The sequence below is a fragment of the Carlito syrichta genome, unplaced genomic scaffold, assembly GCF_000164805.1.
Source record: "Carlito syrichta isolate Samal-C Ts95f unplaced genomic scaffold, Tarsius_syrichta-2.0.1 Scaffold309899, whole genome shotgun sequence".
Lineage (NCBI taxonomy): Eukaryota > Metazoa > Chordata > Mammalia > Primates > Tarsiidae > Carlito > Carlito syrichta.
Window position 1 is genome coordinate 321,999 of NW_007253995.1, and position 12,000 is coordinate 333,998.

The 12,000-nt window shown below is 46.5% G+C and overlaps 1 protein-coding gene across 1 annotated transcript in view; it reads right to left on the reverse strand.

Moving 5' to 3' along the window:
* Nucleotides 1–12,000, reverse strand: part of MCAM (melanoma cell adhesion molecule) — a 39,525-nt gene that overhangs the window by 15,711 nt on the left and 11,814 nt on the right. The gene's annotated exons all lie outside the window — the stretch shown is intronic.

Below are 12,000 nucleotides of genomic sequence, written 5' to 3' on the forward strand. Positions count from 1 at the left end.
GCCCAGGCGGGTCTTGAACCCGCGGGCTCAGGCAGTCCACTCACCTCAGCCTCCCAAAGGCGCGGGATTGCTGAGCCACCAAGCCCGGCTGAAGGTTCTTGAGCAACGGAAAAATGTGTGAAATTACAATTTAGGTGGACCATGGTTTCTGGACTTCTTGGCCTGAGGGCGCCCTCTGGTGTCCCTATTTTGAATTGTTCCCTTACCTTATGGAGTAGTTGGGAGGACGCGGAGCTGCAAAGCAGGATGGATGAGTTGAGTAGACTCCTGGGTCTCATTTCAAGTCATCCTGAGTGATGGCAGCCCTGCAGCAAAACTAGAGGTGACATCTAGACAGAGAGCACTTGAGGCAAGGATAGCATGAAGAGTCCTGGCATATTCTGTACCTAGAGTCACCAATTAATCTTTTTTTTTTTTTTGAGTCAGAGTCTCACTCTGTCCCCCAGGGTGTAGTGCAGTGGCATGCTCATGGCCGCCGCAGCCTCTACCTGCTGGGCTCAGGTGATCTTCCGCCTCAGGCTTCCAAATAGCTGGAACTATTTGCCACCATGCCTGGCTAATTTTTCTTAATTTATTGTAGAGATGATAAAAAAAAATTAAAATTATTTAAAAAAATAAAAATAATAACAGACTTAAGTTCTAATCCATGGTTCCTATTCCATTTTGACAAAAAAAAACAATAATTGCCAAATTGCCCAGGCTGGTCTCAAACCCTGCGCTCAGGTAATCCCCTCACCCCTGCCTCCCAAAGTGCTGGGATTATAGACGTGAGCCATTGCACCTGGCTACAGTTTGCTACTTTTTTTTTTTTGCTTTATTTATTCATCACCACATCATATATGTATGCATGTTATCATTACTTAATTTTTTATGAATCACTTGAGAATAGGTTGTATACATCATGTCCCTATACCCCTTAGTATAATACTTAAGTAATGCTGGGCGTGCTGGTTGTAATCTCAGCACTTTGGGAGGCGGAGGCGAGAGGATTGCCTGAGCCCATGCGTTTGAGACCAGCCTGGGCAACATGGTGAGATCTCATCTCTACAATAAATTTTAAAAAATCAGCTGGGTGTGGTGGCATATGCCTATAGTTCCAGCTACTTGGAAAGCTGAGGCGGAAGGATTGCCTGAGCCCAGCAGGTTGAGGCTGTGGTGGCTGTGAGCGTGCCACTGCATTCCAGCCTGGGTGACAGAGTGAGATGCCAACTCAAAAACAAAAACCAAAAAACTTCAGTATTTTCTAAAAACAAGATCTCCAAAATGACCATAGGACAGTTACGGAATTTAAAAGATTTGGCCAGGTGCAGTGGCTCACGCCTGTAATCCTAGCACTTTGGGAAGCCAAGACAGAATTATTTGAGGCCAGGAGGTTCGAGACCAGCCTGGGCAACATAGCGAGACCCCGTATCTACAAGAAATTTTTAAAAATAGCCAGGCATGGTGGTGTGTGCCTTTAGTTTCAACTATTCAGGCTGAGATGAGAGGACTGCTTGAGGCCAGGAGTTTGATGCTGCGATGAGCTCTGATTGCAACACTGCACTACAACCTGGGCAACAGAGCAAGACCCTGTCTTTTATTTTTTTAATTTTTAATTTTTAATTATATTTATTTATTTATTATTTTTTTTTGAGTTGGAGTCTCACTCTGTCGCCCAGACTGGAGTGCAGTGGCCGCTCCCGGCCACCGCAGCCTCGACTGCTGGGCTCTGGCGATCCTTCCGCCTCAGCCTTCCGAGTAGCCGGAATTACATTTTTTGATTTATTGTAGAGATGAGGTCTCGCTGCCCAGGCGGGTCTCGAACCCGCGGGCTCAGGCAATTCACTCACCTCAGCCTCCCAAAGGCGCGGGATTATAGGCTGAGCCACCGAGCCCGGCTAAGACCCTGTCTTTTAAAAAAATAAAAATAATAACAGACTTAAGTTCTAATCCATGGTTCCTATTCCATTTTGACAAAAAAACCAATAATGTTCCTCCCAGCATTTGCTTTTCTCTCTGGTATAGGATCCAGACCAGAGTTCCTTATTGCATTTCGTTGTCAGGTCTCATTACTCTCCTTTATAACGATTTCTCAGGCTTTATCTTTCATGTTTGCCAATTTGGTTTTATCTCATTTAGCCATGTGCTTAAATTATGGCTGTATATCCCAGATTGGAACATCACAAGCTAATATGTAGTATTAGCATCCTTGATGGTTCAAGCCTGAGCTTATCTTTACTATGATGTAATGCGATGATTTTCACCTCAGCCCCTTCTTCCACAAGTATCTGCCAGCATTTGACAATAAAGAAGAGCCCCTCCTCTGCATGTATTTGTTTATCTGAATCTTTTTATTATCAATTTGGAGTCATGGATTCCTATCTTATTCAATTTTTTTTGGTAGCAATGGGATCTCACTATGTTGCCTAGGCTGGTCCTGAACTCCCGGCTTCAAGCAATCCTCCCTAAGTGCTGGGATTATAAATGTGAGCCACTGCCCTTGGCCTCAATGGGTTTTATTCCATCACTGTCCTTACTTATTTTGATCCTGTAAGTCACCCAGATTTGGCCACCTTTGAGCTGGCTACTCTGTCCTTTGACACCCCACTCCTCCATTTCCCCATCATTTTTTGGGATCACTTTCACAACAGTGTTCTAAGTTCAGTGTGCTCATTGCGACTAGGATGCCATTGCTTCTGGGCCCTTCTTTCAGTGAACAGAGTAAGAACTCATATGTCTATATTTCAATTCCTGCTGATAACTTCCAATTCTGAATCTGCTCCATGGGCTTTTATCTTGCCTTTCTGTGTTCCATGTTCATATCTTTTTTCTTTTTTTTTTTTGTGAGTTGGAATCTCACTCTGTCGCCCAGACTGGAGTGCAGTTTCACACTCCTGGCCACCGCAGCCTCAATCGGCTGGGCTCCAGCAATCCTCAGTCTTCCAAGTAGCCGGCACGTGCTACCATGCGCGACTGATTTATTGTAGAGACGAGATCTCGCCAAATTGCCCGGGTGAGTCTTGAACCCGCCGGCTCAGGCAATTCACTCGTCTCAGCCTCCCAAAGTGCTGGGATTACAGGCTGAGCCTGGCCTCATATCTTCCTTTTGCCATAGAAAGACTTCTGGCTTCCAACAATATTTACTCATTTTATTCGGTGTTGTGATACATATAAAATAACAATTTCAGAATGGCTACATCCATGCCATTACGAAAAACAAATCTGATAAAAATAGCTCAAGGGAACCAGGTGCAGTGGCTCACACTTGTAATCCCAACACTTTGGGAGGGCGGAGGTGAAAGGATTGCATGAGCCCAGGAGTTCGAGACCAGCCCAGGCAACATAGCAAGAGCTCGTCTCTACAAAAAATAAAGAAATTAGCCAGGCATGCTACTTGGGAGGCTGAGGCGGGAGGATTGAGTCCAGGAATGCTGGACCAGCCTGAGCAACATAGAAAGTCATGCAGGGAACTTAAAGTCAGTTTTGCTAAGTGAAAGAAGCCAATCTGAAGCTACGTAGTGTACAATTCCAACTATATGATATTCTAGAAAAGGTAAAATTATGGAAACAATAAGCAATCAGTGGCTACCAGGGGTTTGGGGGGAAGGAGGTATGAATAGAAACAACCCAGAGGGTTTTTAGAAAATGAAACTGTTCCTTATGAAACTATAACGGCGGATGTATGTCATTATGCTTTTGTCAAAACCCAAAAGCCAGATGTGGTGGCTCATGCCTGTAATCCCAGCACTTTGGGAGGCCAAGGTGAGAGGATTGCCTAAACTCAGGAGTTCAGACCGGTCTGGGCAACATGGCGAGAACTGGTCTCTACAATAAATAAATTTTAAAAACTAGTGGGGCGTGGTGGTACATGCCTGTAGTTCCAGCTACATGGAAGGCTAAGGTGGAAGGATCACCTGAGCCCAGCGGGTCGAGGGTGCTGTGGTCATGAGCGTGCTGCTGCATTCTAGCCTGGGTGACAGAGTGAGATCCTGACTCAAAACAAACAAACAAAAAACCATAGAATGTCCAGCACCACAAGTGAACCCAGTGGACTTCAGTAGTAATAATAAGTAAACTATGGACCTCAGTTAATAATAATAAATTGATATTGGCCAGCATTTGTTTTTACAAATGTAAAATAATCAAACTAAATTTAGTGTTTTTGTTACACTTTTGTTAATATTATTAATAATAAGTAACAGCCCATCTCAAATATCTGTGTATAGTGCATGTTCTTGAGTAATTTCATTTTCCACTTGAGACCATCATTTACTCTTTATTTGCTAATCTGTTATTTTGCTTAACTCTTGTCATTCTTCTAGTTTTTTTCTTTCCCAAGATGTCTCATTTTGGGGCAGGCAGATTCAGAATGGTTTTTTTTTTGAGTTGGAGTCTCACTCCATCGCCCAGACTGGAGTGCAGTGGCTGCTCCCGACCACCGCAGCCTTGACTTGCTGGGCTCCGGCGATCCTTCCGCCTCAGACTTCCAAGTAGCTGGAACTACAGGCGCGCGCATAATAGTTTTATTGTTTTAGAAAATGTCATTATTATCAGCACAATTAGGCTGGATCTTCTGTTTTTTTTTGAGTTGGAGTTCCACTCTGTCACCCGGGCTGGAGTGCAATGGCACGCTCACGGCCACTCCAGCGTTGACCTGTTGGGCTTTGGTGATCTTTCCGCCTCAGCCTTCCAAGTAGCCAGAACTACAGGTGCATGCTACCATGCCTGGCTAATTTTTGATTTATTGTGGAGACAAGGTCTCGTCAAGTTTTCTGGACTGCTCTCGAACCCACGGGTTCAGGAAATCCACTTGCCTTGGCCTCCCAAAGTGCTGGGATTACCAGCTGAGCCACCGAGCCCAGCCTAGGCTGGATCTTCTAACAGGTTCATCTATGTGCCATGCAGGTCATGTGTCACAAAAAATGCTTCTGATTTTTTGACCAAAATTCTGGGTTGTTCACCTTCAACTTCACTAACCATGTCAATGTGGTAATCACAGGCTTGCTCTTGACAATCTTTTAAATCAATGCCTTAAATCGTAAGTAGCTTTCCCCTCCAGTTATTTCCTTAAGTCAGTACTGGGATAGGTCAGGTGTGGTGGCTCACGCCTGTAATCTCAGTACTTTGGGAGGCCGAGGTGGGAGAATTGCTTGAGCCTGGTAGTTTGAGACCAGCCTAGGCAACATAGTGAGACCCCCTCATCTCTACAATAAAATAAAAAAATTAACTGGGAGTTTGTGGTGTGCATCTGTTGTCCCAGCTACTCTGAAGGCTGAGGCAGAAGGATTGACTGAACCCAGGAGGTCGAGGTTGTAGTGAGCTGTGATCTTGCCACTGCATTCCAGACAGGGCGACAGAGTGAGAACATGCCTCAAAAAACAAACAAAAAACTGGGATAAAACCAGTTAAATACACATGCATGTTTCACCTAGATCTACACATACACAAATTTAAAGAGAAATATAAATGAATATTGCACAATGTTCCCCAGCCATTTTTGCAAATACAGGTATTAATTTCTAAGTACTTCTGGAACCACAAGTTGGAAGAGGAAGAAAAGCGAGGACTCAATCAGTTAATTAGTTCATTTCTTTTCTTTTTTTTTTTTGAGTTGGAGTCTCACTCTGTCGCCCAGACTGAAGTGCAGTGGCACGCTCCCGGCCACCACAGCCTTGACCTGCTGGGCTCTGGCAATCCTTCCGCCTCAGCCTTCTAAGTAGCCAGAATTACAGGCACGCGCTACCACGCCTGGCTAATTTTTTTATTTATTTATTGTAGAGATGAGGTCTCGCTAGGTGGCCTAGGCAGGTCTTGAACCCACGGACTCAGGCAATCCACTCACCTCAGCCTCCCAAAGCGCTGGGATTACAGGCTGAGCTACCGAGTTCAGCCAGTTCATTTCTTTTCTTACCTAAGTGCTTCCACTGCTCAAATCCTCTCCTGCACAATCCACAGACCTTTGTGGCTTTTGTGCACAGTTGCCTCATGTCTCAGGATTGGATTATGAGATGTACAGAAGTGTTTCTCTGGGTCTCAACAGTGTTATTTCCAGAGCTGATGTTTGGAGTTGTGGGGTCCGGAATGACAGAGGACCCCATGAGATTCTTTTAAATTTTTTTCTTTCACCCTGTTGACCAAGACCTGTGTGTTACTATTATTTTTTTTTGAGTTGAAGTCTCACTGTCACCCAAGCTGGAGTGCAGTGGCACACTGCTCACGGCTGCTGCAACCTCAACCTTCTGAGCTCAGGGGATCCTTCTGCCTCAGCCTTCCAAGTAGCTGGAACTACAGGCATGTGACACCATGCCTGGCTTATTGTTTGATTTATTGTAGATGAGGCTGGTCTCGAACCCCTGAGCTCAGGCGATCCTCTCACCTTGGCCTCCCAAAGTACTGGGATTACAGGTCTGAGCCACCGCGCCCAGCCATATGTTCTTTTTTTTTTTTTTGAGTTGGAGTCTCACTCTGTCACCCAGACTGGAGTGCAGTGCTCCGCTCCTGGCCACTGCAGCTTCAACCTGCTGGGCTCCGGTGATCCTTCCGCCTCAACCTTCCGAGTAGCTGGAACTTCAGACGCGTGCTACCACGCCCGGCTCATTTTTATTTATTGTAGAGATGAGGGCTCACCAAGTTGCCCAGGTGGGTCTCGAACCCGCGGGCTCAGGCAATCCACTCACCTCAGCCTCCCGAAGGCGCGGGATTACAGGCTGAGCCACCGAGCCTGGCTCATATGTTCTTTTATGAAGACATTTTTTAAGGGTGCTTATGACGTGCTTGGGTGGTACCTGGGAGGGAGCAGGGTGGAGAGGCAAGGATGATAGAAAAACTGTGAATGTGCCTTTTATCTCGTGTTGACTTTGGGACCTGGTGAATGACTTGCGAAATTAAAACAAAATTAAATTTAAACAATTCGGCTCTAAAACCATGGCAATCTTGATGAAGAGATAGATGAAGAGGAGGGTTAGAGTGCACCCAGTAGCACAAAACTCCTGAGTTAGACATTCTTTTCTGGTTTTTCCCAATCTGTTAATCCTCAACCCTTCCTAACCTCTAAAAATCCTTTCCATTGTCCCAGCTAGAGTCTTTCACCACGCAAAACAAAATCCCTGCAGTTAGCACAACAGCAGAAACCAGCTGCTGCCCCTAGTAGAGCAGTAGGCCCCTAGAGGGCTTTAGTTCAGGCCACGACATCTTCCATTCTGCAATTCTGCAAGGACAGGGCTTCCAGGCATTCAGTTCTCTCGTATCTGGCTTATTTTCTTCTCAATCCCTAGGACTCACACTGGCAAACAGTTTGAACTTCCTCCCTAAAGTCAGTTGAGTCTGAAGCAGGGTTACCAGCTGTGTTTCCCCGGTGTCATTAAAGGTGACTTTGAATGAATCTCAGATCACTCAAAGGGGAGGTCTTGGTCTCAAGCTAATGGAGATACTCTTCGACGATCCTGCCGACTCTGAGAAGGTCTCTATATGCTTCTTCGTGTGGAAGAGTGGTCGGTTAATTGCATACGGGGTAGATACAGGACGTTTGCCAAGTTTGATTTGGGGCACATTGAGTGTGATGCACCAGTAGGATATATGCAGGAGCTGTCCTTGTCCAGGAAGCAGCTGGAGCTGCAAGAGAGTTTCCAGCTGAAGACATAGAATGAGAAATCAGCAAGTATATAGGCCGGGTGCAGTGACTCACGACTATAATCCCAGCACTTTGGGAGGCCGAGGTGAGAGGATTGCCTGAGCTCATGGGTTCAAGACCAGCCCAGGCAACTTTGCAAGACCTCATCTCTACAATACATAAATTAAAAAAAAATTAGCTGGGCGTGATGGCACAGCTCCGGAAATAACACTGTTCAGACCCAGAGAAACACTTCTGCACATCTCTAAATCCAATCCTGAGACATGAGGCAACTGTGCACAAAAGCCACAAAGGTCTGTGGATTGTGCGGGAGAGGATTTGAGCAGTAGAAGCACTTGGGTAAGAAAAGAAATGAACTGGCTGGGCTCAGTAGCTCAGCCTGTAATCCCAGCGCTTTGGGAGGCCGAGGTCAGTAGATTGCCTGAGTCCGTGGGTTGGAGACTTGCCTAGGCAACTTGGCGAGACCTCATCTCTACAATAAATCAAAAAAATTAGCCAGGCGTGGTAGTGCATGCCTGTAATTCTGGCTACTTAGAAGGCTGAGGTGGAAGGATCACCTGAGCCCAGCAGGTCAAGGCTGCAGTGGCTGTGAGCGTGCCATTGCACTCCAGCCTGGGCGACAGAGTGAGACTCCAACTCGGAAAAAAAAAAAAATCAGGTATACAGGAGAGGAGGCCATGATGGAAATAGACTATAGGAAAGAGAATTGTCCCTGCGGCCAAGGGTGGAGGAAGTGGTCAGTGGTGTCAAGTGTGGCAGAAAGATTGATTAATAACAATGTGGTGTTCACTGGACAAGTAAGATCCCCAAAGAGGAGAGGAGAGGTTGATGGGATTGAATATCTTGAAAAGGAGGTAGGCACATTCCCCAAGATTTAAAACTGGGGAGGCTGGGTGTGGTGGCTCACGCCTATAATCCCCGCACTTTGAGAGACAGGATTGCCTGAGCCACTGCACTCCAGCCTGGGTGACAGAGTGAGACTCCAACTAAAAAAAAAAAAAACAAAAAAAAGAAAAAGAAACCGGGGAAAGGATGCATAGTGGGACAATAAAAATAGCATCAGCAAAAATAATCACAGCAGACCATAATCTGGACGGGGGATACAGCTAATCTTATTGATTGATTGATTGGTTGATTGATTGACTCAGAGTCTCACTCTGTTGCTCAGGCTGGAGTGCAGTGGCTCAGGCAATCCTTCCTCTCACCTCTACCTCCCAAAGTGTTGGTTTTACAGGTGTGAATCATCATGCCCAGACCATAGCTAATCTTTATAGTATTCTCCTTTGTTTAGAGAGATGAGCATTTTGTGCTCAAGGCTTGGATTAGGCTTGGAGTAGACATACACTATGAGAGGGGACAAAAGGGGGAAAGGAAAAAAACCCTGGAATTTATTTATAAAAAATTGTGTATTTATTCTGGCAATCCTTCCACCTCAGCCTTCCAAGTAGCTGGAACTACAGACATGCGCTACCACACCCGGCTAATTTTGATTTATTGTAGAGATGAAGTCTCGTCAAGTTGCCCAGGTGGGTCTCGAACCTGTGGACTCAGGCAATCCACTAGCCTTGGCCTCCCAAAGTGCTGGGATTACAGGCTGAGCCACTGAGCCTGGCCTGTGTATTTATTCTCACATGTTTAAACTTTAGTCATTTTCCAAGTATGCTCCATTTGATGCAATACATTTATTTATTTATTTAAAAAAATTTTTTTTTTGAGTTGGAGTCTCACTCTGTCGCCCAGACTGGAGTGCAGTGGCTGCTCCCGGCCACCGCAGCCTCGACTTGCTGGGCTCCGGCGATCCTTCCACCTCAGCCTTCCAAGTAGCTGGAACTACAGGCGGGTACTACCACACCCGGCTAATTTTTTGATTTATTGTGGAGTAGAGGTCTCGCCTGCCCAGGCAGGTCTCGAACTCGCGGGCTCAGGCAATCCACTCACCTTAGCCTCCCAAAGTGCTGGGATTACAGGCTGAGCCACCGAGCCCGGCTGATGCAATACATTTATAGAAATGCTTTTCCTGCAGCTCAAAACAGTTTTTGAACCTGTCAATTTTGATGCCTTTTAGTGCTTCTGCTGTTTTCTGTTTCACCTCTTCCACATTGCCAAAATGTTTTCTTTTGAGAACTTTTTTCATCCAGGGAAACAAACAAACAAAAAAAGGTCACTTGGGTTTTGACCAAAAACTGCTGAACACTCAGGGTGGTGTGGGCAGGTGTGCTCATAAGTCACCCATCATGAAATGGGCAAACACATTGAAAAATATCTCCAAAAAAAAAAAAAAAATTCACTGAAGCCTAACAGCCTCTCACATCAACTCTAGCTGGTACACTGATGCTGATGGGGAAGCCTGTACTACAAGAGACCCACCCTCTAAAAAATAACTCGGTTTTTTTTGGTCCCTCCCCCCACCCTTTATATTCTGGAAAATCAGCGTTGGGAAGTTGGCTTCTGAAGGCTGGAGAAGAAAAGGGGCATCCTCAAAAGGAAGAGGAACAGAAGGGGCCTGAGAAAATCAAGTTGGGGCTTGACAGCAGTGAGAAAGTATAGGGGAAAGCCAGTGGAGTTTTAGAAATAGCAGTCCAAGCTGGGCTCGGTGGCTCAGCCTGTAATCCCGCGCCTTTGGGAGGCTGAGGTGAGTGGATTGCCTGAGCCTGCGGGTTCGAGACCCGCCTGGGCAGTGAGACCTCATCTCTACAATAAATCAAAAAATCAGCCGGGCGTGGTAGCGCTACTTGGAAGGCTGAGGCGGAAGGATCACCGGAGCCCAGCAGGTTGAGGCTGCAGTGGCCGGGCGACAGAGTGAGACTCCAACTCAAAAAAAAAAAAGAAATAGCAGTCCTTGCTTCTGCACTCTAGTGTAACTCCTACTCTGACCCCAATGCCTGAGTAAAGGTTTGCTGCACACCTCAGCTCTTTCTTTTCTGTCTTTCCTTCCTTCCTTTCTTTCACAGGATTTATTGAGAGGAGAGAAAAGTTCCCACAGTGGGAGGGGATCCGAGGGGGTTGCCCAGGTTTTTCTTTTTTTCTACCCTGTACACAAGCCAGTGATGTTTTGGGGAGTGAAGGACTCGGTCGTGTTCAGGATAGGAGGAGGAGAGGAAGACACTACCATGAGTCCAGAACAGAGTGGACATGGAGAATTCATTGTAAGTAGGAAATTAAGCAAAGGTGACCAGGGGACACATAACTCCCCTAAGCGTACCCTGAGTATCTTTGAAGCTTGTAGAAAACAGTGTATCTGGGACGGGTTTCAAATATGTTTTGAGTATTAAAGAAAAGAGCAACTTCCCGAGGAACCTGGAGCCGTGTAGATATCTAACTAGATTGTTCAAGCAAACAAATTATTAAGGCCTGGGTAGGAAGCTGAGCTGTTTCCAACCTGTGGCCTCTTTTTGCGATGACAATGAAGTAATCTCCGGAGGATGTTGAAAAAGCCTGATGAAGAAAGTTGGGAATAGCAGTTTGGGAATCCCCTAGAACAATGTTTCCCCTTGTGAATGGCTTGAGAGCAGCACTGTCTTAAATGTATTTTTTATATCCTCAATGCATTGAAGGAGCTCAATACATGATAGAATAAATAAAGTAATCGGAGAGGACGAGGAAACGGATCTTAGTAGGCTGCGAAGGCGGTGCTTTTCCTAGAACCCGACTGAGCCTAAAAAATTCATGTTCAGGAGCCAAGAGAAAAAAAATCACCCAAAGGACAGGGGCGGTGGCTCACTTCTATAATACCAGCACTTTGGGAGGCCGAGCTGAGAGGATTGCCTGAGCCCAAGAGTTCGAGACCAGCCTGGGCAACTTGGCGAGACCTCATCTCTACAATAAATCAAAAAAATTAGCCGGGCATGTTGGCGTACGCCTGTAGTTCCAGTTACTTGGAAGGCTGAGGCGGAAGGGTCGCCTGAGCCCAGCAGGTCGAGGTTGCGGTGGCTGTGAGCGTGCCACTGTACTCCAGCCTGGGTGGCAGAGCGCGACTCTGACAAAACAAAAAAACACCCAAATTTAGCTGCCTCCAGGAACCGGCTCCTTTTTTAGAGGGCGGGGCTCGGAGCGCGTATTCCGATTCCGCCTATCAACGGACCAATCACCGCACCAGGGGGCGGGAGTTTTAATCTGTCTCCGCCCTCTTCCTTTGGAAAGTAAATATGTTTGGGCGCCATTCAAACGGACCAATGAGTGCTCGCCATTCCTGCCGTTGGCTCTCACCGATTGGCCAGAGTTTGTGGTCCCGCCCTCCTTGTCGTGCTTCTTGTCCCGCCCCTTTGCACACAAGATGGCGGCGCCCAGCGGAGTAGAGGCTGCTCTTGGGGTTTGCGGAGGCTGACTCCTTCTCCCACTCCTCTTTTGGGTTCAAAGCGCCGCGAGCGGGAGGACGGGGGCCGGGCGGGGAC